Source organism: Sminthopsis crassicaudata, chromosome 6 (genome assembly GCF_048593235.1).
Source record: "Sminthopsis crassicaudata isolate SCR6 chromosome 6, ASM4859323v1, whole genome shotgun sequence".
Lineage (NCBI taxonomy): Eukaryota > Metazoa > Chordata > Mammalia > Dasyuromorphia > Dasyuridae > Sminthopsis > Sminthopsis crassicaudata.
Genome location: NC_133622.1, coordinates 229,790,369 through 229,804,975, shown reverse-complemented (window position 1 = coordinate 229,804,975; position 14,607 = coordinate 229,790,369). Strand labels below are relative to the sequence as shown.

At 32.8% G+C, this 14,607-nt stretch overlaps 1 protein-coding gene across 4 annotated transcripts in view; it reads left to right on the top strand.

Annotated features, from left to right (window-relative positions):
• Positions 1-14,607, top strand: part of LRRC4C (leucine rich repeat containing 4C) — a 1,473,705-nt gene that overhangs the window by 856,206 nt on the left and 602,892 nt on the right. The window contains exon 4 of one of the 4 annotated variants that reach the window (XR_012482990.1): positions 1-391. This exon is cut by the window's left edge and continues 865 nt beyond it. The exons of the other annotated variants lie outside the window; for them this stretch is intronic. The gene's annotated coding sequence lies outside the window, so the exon portion shown is untranslated. Of the gene's footprint in view, positions 392-14,607 lie in introns of those variants that run through there. 4 annotated transcript variants of the gene reach the window in all.

The following is a 14,607-nucleotide window of genomic DNA, read 5'->3' as shown; positions in this document are numbered from 1 at the left end:
TACTGGGTTGGCTGCTTCTTGTGTTTAGACCAAATATGACCAGGAGGCTATTGTCAATAGCATCTTTCATTTCTTATTTTTAAGTATCATTAATGGTTTCTGTTTCTTATACCCTCCTATTTCCTAGTGTATTTTCTAGTTTCTTTTAAACTTTTATTTGTAAAAAAGAAACAACTCAGCAAAACTGACTAATAAGACAAGACTTCTGATAGTATGTACTATCTATTCTCTCTCTTAGGAGAACGGCATTTTAAATTCTCTTTTCTATAGAATCCATATCGCTTCTTCTAGTTAATCCAAACTTGAATTCCTTATACTCGTATTCTGTTTCTCTTTTGATGTTTTTGGAGGTCCTTTAAAATAGTCTGGAAGGCCACTTGTTGGGGATGTTATATTGAGAAACACCCTTTGGTATATGAGTTAGAATATCATATATATATATATATATATATATATATATATATATATATATATATATATATATATATACACACACATATATTTGGACATATGCATATATATATTTATATATATAAATTGTTTCAATTAATATAATTTATGTTCCTAAAGATCAAGGATTACTTCTTTTTCTAGGCTTTTGGATTCTTGGTGCCTAATACAAAACTTGGCAAATAGTAGGTATTTAATAAATGTTTGTTGATAGACTTATTATTGGAATATAAAGAATATTAAAAAATATTAGAATATAAAGAATAAAAATGTTGATAGACTGCTATAATTAGAATATAAAGAATAAAATATATATTAAAATAGAGAATATAAAAAACAGGTATTTTGAGTACACAAATTTATGTTGTTATTCCAACGATGACAATATTTATACTGTGATGGTGATTGCGAAGAAGTCACTTTTTTCTGTATGTCAACTTAATTAAATATAAAATAAAAGTGTTATACTGGCTGTTTTATAAGTTTACTTCCAGATCACTTTCTTACATAAATAGGTGGTGTCATATAGTAGAAAGAACATTAAACTTGGAGCCCAAAGACTGGTTTTCTAACTCTGGCTATCCATAATTAGCTTTGTTACCTGAATCAATTACTTACCTCTTGAAATCAGTTTATTTAAAATGAGATTTTATTCCCCTAGTTATAAAATTCTTAGGATATTTGTGCATTTGAAATTGAAAATATGCAATATTGAGTTACTTTAATATCTAAAATGAATAAATTGAGGTATAATTGTGCAATTTACAACGTCTTTAACTTACAATGACCTTGAGAGTTTTATTTCCATTTTACACGTGAGGAAACAGAGGTTTAGAGATTTGCCCATGTGTCCATGACTTATTATGTGTCAAGGATAGAATTTGAACCTAGATCAGACTATATCATGAAGTAGTTCCCTCCCTCCTCCTCATTTCCTAGATCCTAATGTTCATGGAAGCTAATAAGATAATTCTCTGAAACCAAATGACATTCTGAATACTCAGAGAACAGAACTTCCTATCCTCCTTCATCCAAAGTAAACATCCCTTTATCCATGAATGAAGGAGAACTTGGCAAGGAAGAGAACATCAGAGCCTTTGACTTCCAAAGCACTTCAGTCTTGTAAGAAGGGATGCCAGAGGCTTATGGAAATAAGCAAGGAGATAAGGAATTTAATGGAGTAGAAATTAACAGTGTTTAATGCCAGAGGAGAAGCCTGCTGAAAAATTGAAGGGAGTCCTGTTCAACAGAGGCAAATGAAAGAAGAGAGCCCCCGACCTATATTATAAGCTCTTGGGGGCACAAACTTTGGCTTTCTGTTTTTGGTAATACATCAGACCAAGCAGAAGACTCTGTAAATAATTAATATTCAAAAGACTAAGAAAGTAAGCTATTACTAATGTTTCCTTAGGTTCATGAAAACTTGACCAACCTCAGGAATATCTCCTAGGAACACTTAGCTCTTAAAACAAGTAGACACTAGAGAATTTCAAGTGTGGGAGAATTTGTTTTCCTAGTAGAAATAAGAAGTAATATTTTAAAAATGAATTACAATAGAGAATTGGAATAAAAAGAAAAGTACTCTGGCCCACAAGTTTGCCTGAGAGCACAAATCCCAAGACAGAGATATATACTGTTCATAGAGTGATAGACCATTAGAGATGAAAGGATTCATCATATCATAGATGGGGTGGTATAAGACATCTCACAAGACATTTTATTTAATCCATGAATTCTGCAGATGACAAAACTAAGCCCCAGAGATGTTCATGACTAGTTCATTGTTGCAGATTTAGATAGCAGAAGGACCAGTATATAATCCCAGATCTTTTGACTCAAAATGTTATGCTCATAATGTTAAATTATGGAAAATAACATATTCTAAACGTACTGAATATTGGAATCTCATTCTATCCTCCTATATATATCATATTATCTTTATGATTGCAATTATTTTTATGATTGCAATTATTTTTATGATTGCAATTATTCAAAAGGCTTTGTTCTATGATGCAATTTTTAAAAATCATCTTCATGTTAGGATAGGATTAGACATTTTTGTTGCTATGGTTCTACAAAACCATTTATTAAAATCTATGAATATTAGCAGGGACATTTTTTACAGGAGGCTTAAATTTGTCTCTTTAGAGATCAGAATACATATATTAAACAATTGCTTTTTGAGTATAATTAATTCATTTGTCTTTTGTTCTCAGAGCTTAATATTAAGGAAAAAATGGAAATTGTATATGGCTTGTCAAATACTTTGAGATCCACATCATTTTACACAAGCTTTCAAACTTGTTGAGGGTTAAGAACTGTCTCATTTTTGTCTCTGAAGCCACAGAAATAATCTCAGTGTTTTGTATATAGGAGATGTTTAATAAATTTCATTGACTTGAATTTAATATCAAATCCTTGAGAGCTGAAATATATTTTATTTCCTTTTTAACTGATGTTGTCATGTTAATATTCATTAGTTTTAATTTATTAGGAGCCAGTACCCAAAAGAAAAAAAACAAAAAAACAAAACTTTTTAATTCTGTTCTGGAACTTGTTAATAAAATACCATAAGTCTGAACAACAACAAGAAAAGAGGAAGTTTGAGAGTTATTATTGCCATTTCTTGGGGAAGAGTTCATCAGTTCTGCACTCTGTGACTGGAAAAATCGTTTAGCCTATTCCCTGCTCAGTCTTCCACGTGGTAAATCCTTTGACTGTGAGAAGATTGGCAGGCAGCAATATGGAGAAAACCCAATCGTTAAGACACAGAAATCACATTTTTTTACTATGTTCCAGTCTATAGGCAATAATTTCAAAAGATACAAAATAAATATGAAGTCCATTAAGAAAAATCAAAGTTATTCTATGGTTAAGAACTGGGAATTTCTCTTATAATTTCATTCTTTTCTAGTAGGACTAGGAAAAGCTGTAGCATGATAGTATTTTCATTGTGTGGGACTAATAGTGTGTGGCTATTTCAACTGAAGTTGACAATTCTAAAGCTTTTTAAATAGACCTTTCAAAAGGAAGAGATTACAGTTTGAGATGGTTTGCTTGATTTTCCCTGAATTTCAAAAAATTGAAATATACATATATATGTATATATATATATATATGTATATATATGTGTGTATGTATGTATATACATATATATATACTTATATATATACACTTATATATATTCATATATATCTATCTATCTATCTATCATATATATATATACTTATATATATAGATATATATATAAATGTATTTATATTACAAGCTTGGTGGAATGGTAGCATTTTAAGGTGTTAATGCATTTGGGGGTACATACTTTCTTTAAATGGGTGGTGCTTTGGAGAGGCAGTATGGGGCAAGACACTAGAATGGGATTTAGGAAGAATTGGGTATAAATCAAACATCATGCAATTATTAGCTGTTTGACCAGGGACAGATCATCTGATCCATTTTCTTATTTGTAAAAAGAAGATATTGGACTCTATCATCTGGAAAGTCTCTTTCAGCTCCAATTCTCTAATCCTCTAATCCCAAGAATAGGAGCAGCTAGGTGGGGCAATGAATAGAACAATTGCATTTAGAAAGCCCCCATTTCAGACATTTAGTATATTATTTCCCTGGGCAAGACAGTTAATCCATCTGCCTCAGTTTACTTAATTGTAAAATACTGATAAAATAATATCAAATAAGATATTTCTAAAGTGCTTAGCACAATACTTGTCATATTGTAAGCACTTTAAAAATGCTTACATTTTCCTAAATGGCAATTTGAGATAATGTAAGATGAGTTCAAAAATCCACTCTGCTACTTTGCTTGGAAGCTACTTATGTTCTCTTCTCCTCAGGGAGATTTACTCATTTGTAAAATGAGATGATTGGATTAGGTGGCCTTTAAACTCTAAATCCAATAAAGCACACCTAGAAATCTGGGCTTTCCCACTTACTCTAAGAGTTCCTTAACCAATGTAAGTCTCAGTGTCTTCCTCAGAAAATTAATGTTGTCTTCAAGGCAGAGAAACTTGCAATATGAAAGGAAGATTTAGACACTCTTGAGTAGGACAGGACCGTTTGTTATTCTTTGCCATGTTGGTGAGTAGGAATCAGAGTAGCAATGGGTGATATAACTGGAAGCCTGATATAATAAAGATTAATTCTGATGTGAATAATCACTATTAATGGGATAAATTATACAGTTTAGTTCATGGAGCCCCCAGAGTCATGAAACCTAGATTCAAGAAATGCTTCTGAAATTATATTGTGTGACAATCAAGTCACTTAAATTCTAAGTGTCTTGGGCAGCTTTCTAAGAGAGTAAATTGCTGATAGTTGATTAAACATTTGCCATTCTTTACTGGAAAGGAAGTTCCATCTGTCAGACTTTGTTATGCTGATGAAATCATGAGTCTGGACAAATAATCACAAAGATATGTATAACAGCAAATTAGATAGATAGATAGATAGATAGATAGATAGATAGATAGATAGATAGAACTATACAAATCATAACGCCCTGTGAGAAAAGTGAAGCTCTTTTGGACCTGTGATTTCAGTGATATAAAAAAAATCTGATGAAGAAACTTTCAAGAAAAACCAGTATTTGTTCTGCTATTTACAGTCTTAGTTGGTGGGCATCATGACATGACTGCAAATTCAAATCTGGTCTAAAATATTGATGACCCTTGTCACCCTGAACAAGTCACTTTCTGTTCATATTTCTCAATTATAAAATGGAATGACAAAAGCAGCTACTAGACAGGTTGTTGTTAGAATCAAGTAAGATGATATTTGTGTATTGTTCAGCTCAGTTTTGGCAAACACTAGGTAGGTACTTTATATATTTAAAAAAAAGTTTATTCCCTTCTCTTACCCTTCCCCAGGATCCCAGAGTGAGTATATGTCAGAGGCACCTGCACCCAGGAATTTTTGATTTCAAACCTGTTTTCTATCCACTCTATACCATAGTTCTTTGGGATATATGTATTCCTATCATATTTTCATGGTGACAGAAACTGAAGCCAAGTGAGGCTAAACAGAAAAGCTTGAATTAACACAGTATATGTAACGGAAGACAAACCCAGATCTTCCTTCCATTGAGCTCTGAGCTCCATTCACTGCCCTGCCATATCTCTCAAACGGCCTGCATGATAGTTATGGTACTTATCAAAAAAGTACATAAGGATAAAATAAAGAGTGAAAATAACATATGTAAAAAATGGAATGCACTGATTTCTTTTGAATATATCTTCAAACTGAACCAAACATCAATGGAATAGTAAAAATATATCAATAAAACAATGGATCATCCACACAAAAAATTGGAAGTGAAGCTCAGCGAATGGTTTCTCATGTTTAAAGAATATTTCTTGGGAAATCACATCATGCTTTCAATGATTTTACTTGGAAGAAAATAATCATCAGAGAAAATAAGTATTAAATAGTCTCTGAAAAAAATGTGGCTAATGGTAACAAGGGACTTTGAGATTATTATTTTGTACTAAGTTGTTCAGGGAAGCCAGGGAATCGTGAGCAGGCTTTGCTTGAACCACAAGTACACTTCACTCAATGGAATCTCGGTGTATGTGGGCAAGGTTCATTACAGAACAAATGTCTGTAAAGTAAATCCAATTTTCCATTAGTTCCTACTGTAAAGTTGGAGATTTGTTCCCACAGCAGCAAATTGCTCAATAGACAGTAGGACAGTGTTTGACTAAATGAGATTGTTAACATGAGGACGAGAGAGATAAAAAGAATATTATGACAGCTGAAAGGTAATTGTTTTTCTTTTAGAATGTTGAAATGTTTTGAAATGTCTTTCCCTTCCTCTTTTCATCAACAATGTTCTTCTTTTTCTCTCGTTTGTTGTTGTCTGGTACTTTCAATCATGTATAATTCTCTATGACCCTCTTTGGGGTATTCTTGGCAAAGATCCTGGATTGCCATTTCCTTCTGCAGCTCATTTTACAAATGAGGAAACTGAGTCAGAGAGGTTTAAGTGATCCAGATTCACACAGTTAGTATCTGAGACCAAATTCTTACTCATGTCTACAAGCTTAGGCATCAATGTACTGTGCCACCTAATTAAACCCACACAAATCATCTGCAACTTTCTTAAACAATTGGGTGACATTATCAACAAAACCAGAGAGGAAGAATAGAGAAATTTCTTTAAAAATAACTTAATATAGTATAACATACTTGAAAATCTCTCTACCAAGACCCATAGAGAAATGATAAGATCAAAAAACACAAAAACTGTAATTGGAGAAATATAAACTTCTCATGAGCAGGTCAAGCCATTATAAGAAGAAAATTGTAAAACTATCTAAATTAATTTACTTATTCAGTGCCATATCAATAAGAGTACTAATAATTATTTTATAGAGTTAGAAAAAATATAGGTAATATGGTAATCATCTATAAATTAGAATATTTCACTATTAAACATTCTCTTTCTTGATCACACCGAGAAGAAGTGCATAGTGTTGTGGGTATGTTGTTAATAGGATTCTTTAAAAGGAAATTCATCCTGTTATCAAAGTTGCATGCAAATATTCCATTGATATTATGCATTGTGACTAGAAATATATCTTTACTTTAATACAAGATAAATATGAGAGGTAACGTTTATCACTTTACCCAAAATGGTTGTCATATGTTTTCCTTAATTTTAACTACCAATTTAAAATTATAGTACGTAGAAGGGCCTTTGAATGAACCTAGTAGATACCCCTCACAATACAGAAAAAGAAACTGAGGCTCAGAGAAATCAAAGCACTTTATCACAGGTTTAATATGTAGCAAGAAACAGAGAAAGAAATTAATTTCTCTTTCTCTGACTCTAGATCCAACTCTACAACTTTCTCACCTTTGGGTATTCTATTTTCCTTTGTGATTTAAGGTTAAAGCTCTTCTCTCCCACGGATGCTCTTAGAGTGCTCATCTTTGGCCAGTAACCACATTTCATCACTCCAGAGCCTTTGAATCTATATATGGGGCAAATGAATGTGGGTCTACCAGTGTAGAGCCTCAAAGGAATTAAGAAAGGTTTAAGAGAAATCCAATTGCCAAAAATGAATTTTAATTAAAATCAAAGATTTAAGTTCATAGCATTAACAGAGAATCCTTCAGGCAACTGAAGATGGTTATGTACTTCATCTCTGCTTTGCCACTGACATAAGAAAGAAGTGCAAGGAATAATTTTGCAGGTTTTTTTCTAAGTTATTACAAACTACTTTTTTTAAAATTTCATTTAAATTTTTTGATGCTTCTGTAATGTTGCCTCGGGCGATGAGAAGATGGCTAGAAACCAAGGACCGAGTCTGTCAATTTGTAGCTTCCTGACACAGTGCTTTGTAAGTAGCCATAGACCTTATTTCACAGTGGGGAAAGTAAAGTGGATGTCAAACAGAGAATCCAAGTGGCCTCTAATACTTGGCCCTTAAAACATCTGAGCTATGCCCTGAAGTCAAATAGTGCTTTTCAAGAGTAGACCATGGCTAAATGCTGGAGAAATTAATTCGTTTTCAGTCTATGTCATAAGATTACATTAAAACCTACGTCTATGTCATTTGCAGTTTGGATCCACCTATTCTCTCTCCTAGACCATTGGGCAAAGAGATAACTCACTTGTAAAAATCTTTTAAAGCTCTATCCGTGGCAAGCAGTGGCTCTGGATTCAAATCCTACCTCTGGGACTTATTACATGTGACCCATAAAACTCAAACTCCTTAACTATGTGTGTATATGCATCTATGTGAGACAGAGCTCCTCAGACGTTTTGTGCAACCCATGGACTTTTTCTCAGTATGATGTTTTAAAAAAAAAAAAAAAAACCTAATAGAAAATGCAAAATTTCACTGATGGATTAGTAAAGACAAATATAGATTTTATTTCCATCCAACTTCATAGACATGCTACAAAGCATCTTTAGAAATATAGAGACCCTAAGATGAACAAAATTCACCTTAACTCTCTTTAGGAATCTTTGGAATGGAGAAATGAACGAAGTGGGATAGCAATATTTTTTTTTTCTTTTTCTATTTCTCAGCCATTCATTCAACAAGTATTTAGCAAGCATCTACTATGTGCTAGAGGCTGGGCTAAGTATTGAGAATTCAAATTAAAACTTTTAAAAAAAAATATCCTTTCATTCAAAGAGCTTACATTCTTTTGGGGAAACAATAAGTACATATAAAAGTATATAAAGAATAATTGTAGAATAAATTAAAAATGAATTCAAGGGTGAAATAGTAGTTGTAGACCATCAGTAATGGTCTCATGGCTCTTGAAGGGAATAATTTTGTAGGTGATAAATGCATTTATTCTAGGCATGAGCAACAACCAATTCAAAAGCATAAAAATAGAAGATTCTGTGAAGGATTTAAAGTGGATTTAAAGGGTACAAGAAGGAAGAGCAATATATAATAAGTTTGGAAAATAAAGGTTGTGACCAGATTGCAATGGTTTTCAAAAGGAAAATTGCAAAATAGGTAGCATTAGTAACTTGAAGAGTTAGGAAGAGAAGTTCAAATTTTCCATAGACAGATATGTGCCTAATGGAAAGCTCTTTGGTGACTCTGTAGAGGGATTGGGGTAAAACAAGATGTGCACGAGGGAGAAAAATCAGCAGGTCATTACTTTCAGAGAAAGATAATGAAAACTTGAGTTAAGTTCTGTTTGAAGACAAAAGGGTTCAGATGCAAGAAATATTGTGGAGTGAGAGATGAAAACATTTGGCAACTCAAAAGGATATGTGAAATAACAGAGTAAAGACTTAAGAATAACATCAAAAGGAGGATGTAAATGTGGGAGACTGAAAGAATAATGGTCCTACAGCAGAAATTAGGACATTTGCAATAGGACTGAATTTAAGGAGTAGTCATACAAGGTCACTTTTGAATATTTGGAATCTTAGCGATCTCTTGGATATCCACTTTGTAAAAATCAAATACCTCTCTTCTCTCTAACTCCATGTCCAGCTGAACTCTTCCATCAGACAGGATAATGTATTTCTTTTGCTGGCTTGTGAAGAAATATTTCTAATGAATATCTAAAATTACCAGCAACTTCTTCTAGCCAAGAGTTCTTTCAGAATATCTGCTATGTAATTATTGGTTTTTCCCAGGCAGTATTCTCCATTGATATTTTAAATATTATCTCTGAGATATTTTTTTTTTCTTTTTATCCTGTCAGATAGTGATACATCAGTTTGCTTCAAATTAAAATTTTAAGTATTTATCAAATTACTACTAAATGTTCCTTCTGACTCTTTTATGAAGTCCCCTGTCCTTAAAAAGTTCAGACTCTTTTTTAGGGAGATTGAAGTACAAGAAACAATTAGAGCACAATATAAGATAGAAATAAAAGCTTGATTATAATCAAATTAAGTCATTTCCAATCCAAAGCATATTCTCTCAGAATGGTATTCCAAGTGTTTTTTTCCCTCTCCAGTTAGATTGACATGTCTTCCTTATAGAACATTAATATTTCATATGCTTTTTGTCTAGTATAAAGATTCTTAATCTGGGATCTGTGAAATTGTGGGGTTTTTTTAAATTTTGATAAATGTATGCAAATATAATTCATTTCTTTTATCATTTTATGCATTTAATTTTAAGCATGTGGAAATGCTATTCTGAGAAAGATTCCAGGCTGCCAGAAAGGTCCATAATACACACACACACACACACACACACACACACACACACGCAGAGATAAGAATTCCTTGTCTATAGTATAAGCATGGGAAGTAATATAGGAATGCAGTCTGAAGACATCTGCCAATAAACTAATAATTCAATTTGAAACCATGGTAAAATAGTAATAGTTGGACTCTTCAAGAGAAAGAGAAGATATTTTTAACTATGCAACTATATATCAAGGGATATCACAATATTGGGATTTTTCCTTAGCACTAAATCTTTATCCATTTCACACAAACTCTGGCCAAAAGAACCAAAGAAACAAAAAATAAAATAAAAAATTAAAATAAAACAAAACAAAACAAAACAAAAAACAAAGAAAACAAAATCCAACTTTTTTTTTTTTTCCCTTTCTATACAGATCCTGATGAAATTTATCTAAACTTCTGTAGTTTGGGGGGGCAAAACTTGAGATGACAAAAAAAATCCACTCTATTCCTATTTTCAGTTGAGACAAGAGCAAAGAAAAGAGCATCAAATAATAATAAAGACATCTCAGCCCCTTTCAGGGGACAGTATGGACAAGTAGCTTTTTCTTTCTCTGTGGTATTTCACACTAGGCATTAGAAAGATAGATTAGGGAAGACAGATATATTATTCTATTGTTCTCTATATGAGGCACAGTAGGTTTCTTTCCTCTTCTTTCTCCTTTTTTTCTTTTTTGCACATTGGAAAATTGCTCTGAGGTTTTCCATGTTGCTGTCATATGTATCACTGTTTCTAGAACTATTACTCTTGGAAAAGGCAAAGAAAAAAATTGTTGAAATTGTTTTACTGACCACATTTAAGAAATTACAGATAAAGATCCAACTATTTTTTAAAATTCATGTTGAGCTATGCGAAGAGTTGGAAAAAGTTGAGATGATGTCATACAGATTTACATAAAAATTTGGAGATCTAAGAAAATACTTAAAAAAAAAAGAGAGATTCTAGGGGAAAACCTACACTGAAATAATTTAAAATGATAATTAATGGTTCTATATGCATTGACTATGTTGTGAAATATACCTGGGTTGGTTTTCCTCCCCCCAAAATATATTCAAAGATAACTTGGAACAAAATCAACTTTCCCCTACTGAGCCATTGGCTGAGTTTTTGGGAAATCCCTGGTTGGGAATGGAACACATGAGGTCCAATTCACACTCTTCCCAGATTGGCTACTAATTTACATTCTGCCACAAGGCCATATGTGGAATTCCCCTACCCTGACAGTCCTTTTAGAGATGTAAATCTCAGGTCACAAAGAAGACCTACCAAGAGAGTGTGGATGACTCACTTCAAATCATTCCCCATTTCAAGAAAACAAATCATTCGAAGTACAGAGCCTCTGGTCAATTGTATCATCTTCACATGTGATGAACAACAATCATGGAGGATGGCTATTGAGAAGTAGTTATTTTTGTTAACATCTCCATTCAATCCTGTGTCAAAATTGGCTGGGGTAGGAGGTTACTGTATGAACAAGGTTAAGGCAATATTTGGCTAGCAGGAGAAAGGCATATTAAAGTAAAAATAACACCTGAATGACTGTAGTTCATCTCTTCAAGGGCACAGAGATTTCTTCTCTCTCAGCATTTTGTTAGAAAAGTTATAAAGTAACACAGTCTCTAAGGCCCATTTAATTAATTGTTGGAAATAAAAAGACCTGTTTGAAAGTAGTGTGTGTGTATGTGCGTGTGTGTGTGTGTGTGTGTGTGTGTGTGTGTGTGTGTGTGAAAGAGAGAGAGAGAGAGAGAGAGAGAGAGAAAGAGAGAGAGAGAAGAGGGGTGAATGATTGGATGCTTGCTTATAATAATATTTAGTTAATAGATGAATTATTTTTCAATAGGACTAACCTTCATTGTATACATATCTTTATTTGTATATCCATATTTTATAAGGGAAGAAACTGAGGACATGAGTGATAAGCTATTGTAACTTAGAAAGGATTACATTGAGAAAATATATAGAGAATGTCATGTATCTATATGTCATGGACCAAATTCAACAGCCTGATGAAGTTTATTGACTCTTCATTAGAATTTAAAAATGCACATAATAATAAAACATAGGATGTTGAAATGTAGCTATAAAATTAAAATAAACATTTCATGCCATATGCAAAACCCCTTAGTTGGAATTTAGAGATTGGATGTGTTTTTATATAAACTCATAAGACATGTTCATTCTCCTAATAGAGTAAAATCTTGGGGATGAGAACTATTTCACATTTATTTATTTGTTTGTTTGTTTGTTTGTTAATGTATCCCTAGTCATTAAAAATACTTAATACACAATAATAAGTATTAAATGCTAGTTGATTTTGAAAAATAAAGATTCTAGCTTGAAATCTATGATTTTGTGAATAGATTTTAGAAAATTCAATGTCAGAATTGAAATACACCCTAGAATATAGAACATAAAATTGAGATCTGGTGAGGACCTTGAAAATAATCTTGTGCATCCCTCTAATTTATATAAACAAAATAACTGAGTTTTAGAGTAGCAGTGATCCCCCCCGCCCCAAGGTCACACTGGTATGAAACATCAGAGCCAAAGTGAATAGCAATTATATTCAGGGATATATATTCTTCAGGGATTTATGATTGTGTCATTGTAAGTACAACCTCTAATAAAACTAATCAAATCTACAGTGAGTTCTTTTAGGTCCTCGATTAGTGTTAATAATGAACTATGTGAGGCGATAAAATTATTTCAATTTGCACTATGGAGGTTACAATTATATGTAAAATTTCATCATTGATTCTAGCCAATACCAGATTTCCTTCCCCATCACAATGAGTCATTATTAGAGTAGAGCTTAGTATACTGAAAGACCAAGGTTCAAATTCTGCCTCTGAAATAAATTTGTTAATTTAATCTACTGGTGCTTTAGGAAGTTTTGTTTGTTTGTTTGTTTGTTTTTTTAGATCAGAAATTAAAATTAAGGTGATATGCTGAATTGTAGGGAAAAGCTTCTCATTAAGAACTTCCTTATACTAGTGAAATCATAGGGCCAATGAGAACCTCTTTAATTTCTCTATTACTGAATAGTATATAAAGTGATTTATATACATCTAATTTGATTTTCCAAATAACTTTCCAAGAGAGGAAAGCTATGACCATCTCCATTTTACAATTGAAGAAACCAAAAGAGAATCCAAATTTGGAGCTCTTTCTTATGTGTAGCACAGTGACTCCAAAAACGTGGATATGCTAAATTATAGATTTGATTCATTCTCTCAAAACAGTCTTCCTGACTCCAGACCTGGTTCTCTATCCAATGCACTACTTGCCACCTACTCTCAACCCCACTCCCCCAATTACCAATCTTTTGAGCACAAATTTCAAGTCAAAAAGCTTTTAGCACTCAACAGCTCCTCCAGGAGTCAACGACCTGAAACAATGCAGACTTCTTTTGGACTTGATATTTGAGCTTTTGCAGAGTTCTTTGTTTACAAGTTCAATATCTGTTCAGGGTGTCATTTCTGCCTATTTACTAAAAGTTTGTTCTATTTATATGGCTTATGTAAAGGCATGGGTAGAGGAAATATTGACAAATCCTTAAGATTTCCATTCTTACAGAAAAAGCAAAAGTAGAAAAAGAATGAGAGATGGACAATCAGATAAGAAATAGAGAAAGAAACAGAAATTGACAGAGAAAGTCAGAGAGAAAAACTGAGACAAATGGAGGGACAGAGACAGAGAAATAAAGATAGATTCAGAGACAAAAAAAGAGGTGGAGGCTGAGAGACAGAAGTAGAGAAAGGAGAACAGGAGAAAATGTGTCTAGGTATAAATAATATTATCACATGCAAGGAAGAAAACATTGATAATATAGAAAGAGTCAGTTGATAAATCACAGAAGATAGCATGATAATGAAATCATATTAGAATAGAAAGTAGTTTATCCATCCTCTTGGATATCCTTAAAATTCAAGTGTCTTATCTCTGAGATACCACTATGCACCTCTCTGAGTGGCTCAGATGACAGAAAAAAGATAATGAGGAATGTTGGAGAGGATGTGGGAAAACTGGGACACTAATACATTGTTGGTGAAGTTGTGAAATGATCCAAATATTCTGGAGAGAAATTGGGAACTACACCCAAAGACCTCTCAAACTGTGAATACCCTTTTATCCAGCAGTGTCTCTACTACTCCCAAAGAGAACTAAAAGGAGGGAAAAGGACCTACATGTGTAAAATTTTTTGTAGCAGCCCTTTTGGTAGTGGCAAGAAGTTGGAACTGAATGGATGCCACTTAGTTGTAGAATGGCTGAATAAATTATGGTCTATGAATGTAATGGAGTATTATTATTCTATAAGAAATGACCAGCAGGATGATTTCGGAAAGACCTAGAGAGACTTACATGAAATGATGCTAAGTGAAATGAGTAGAACCGGGAAAAAATGGTACATAGTATCAGCAACATTATACAATGATCAGTTCTGATATTTAACAATGAGATGATT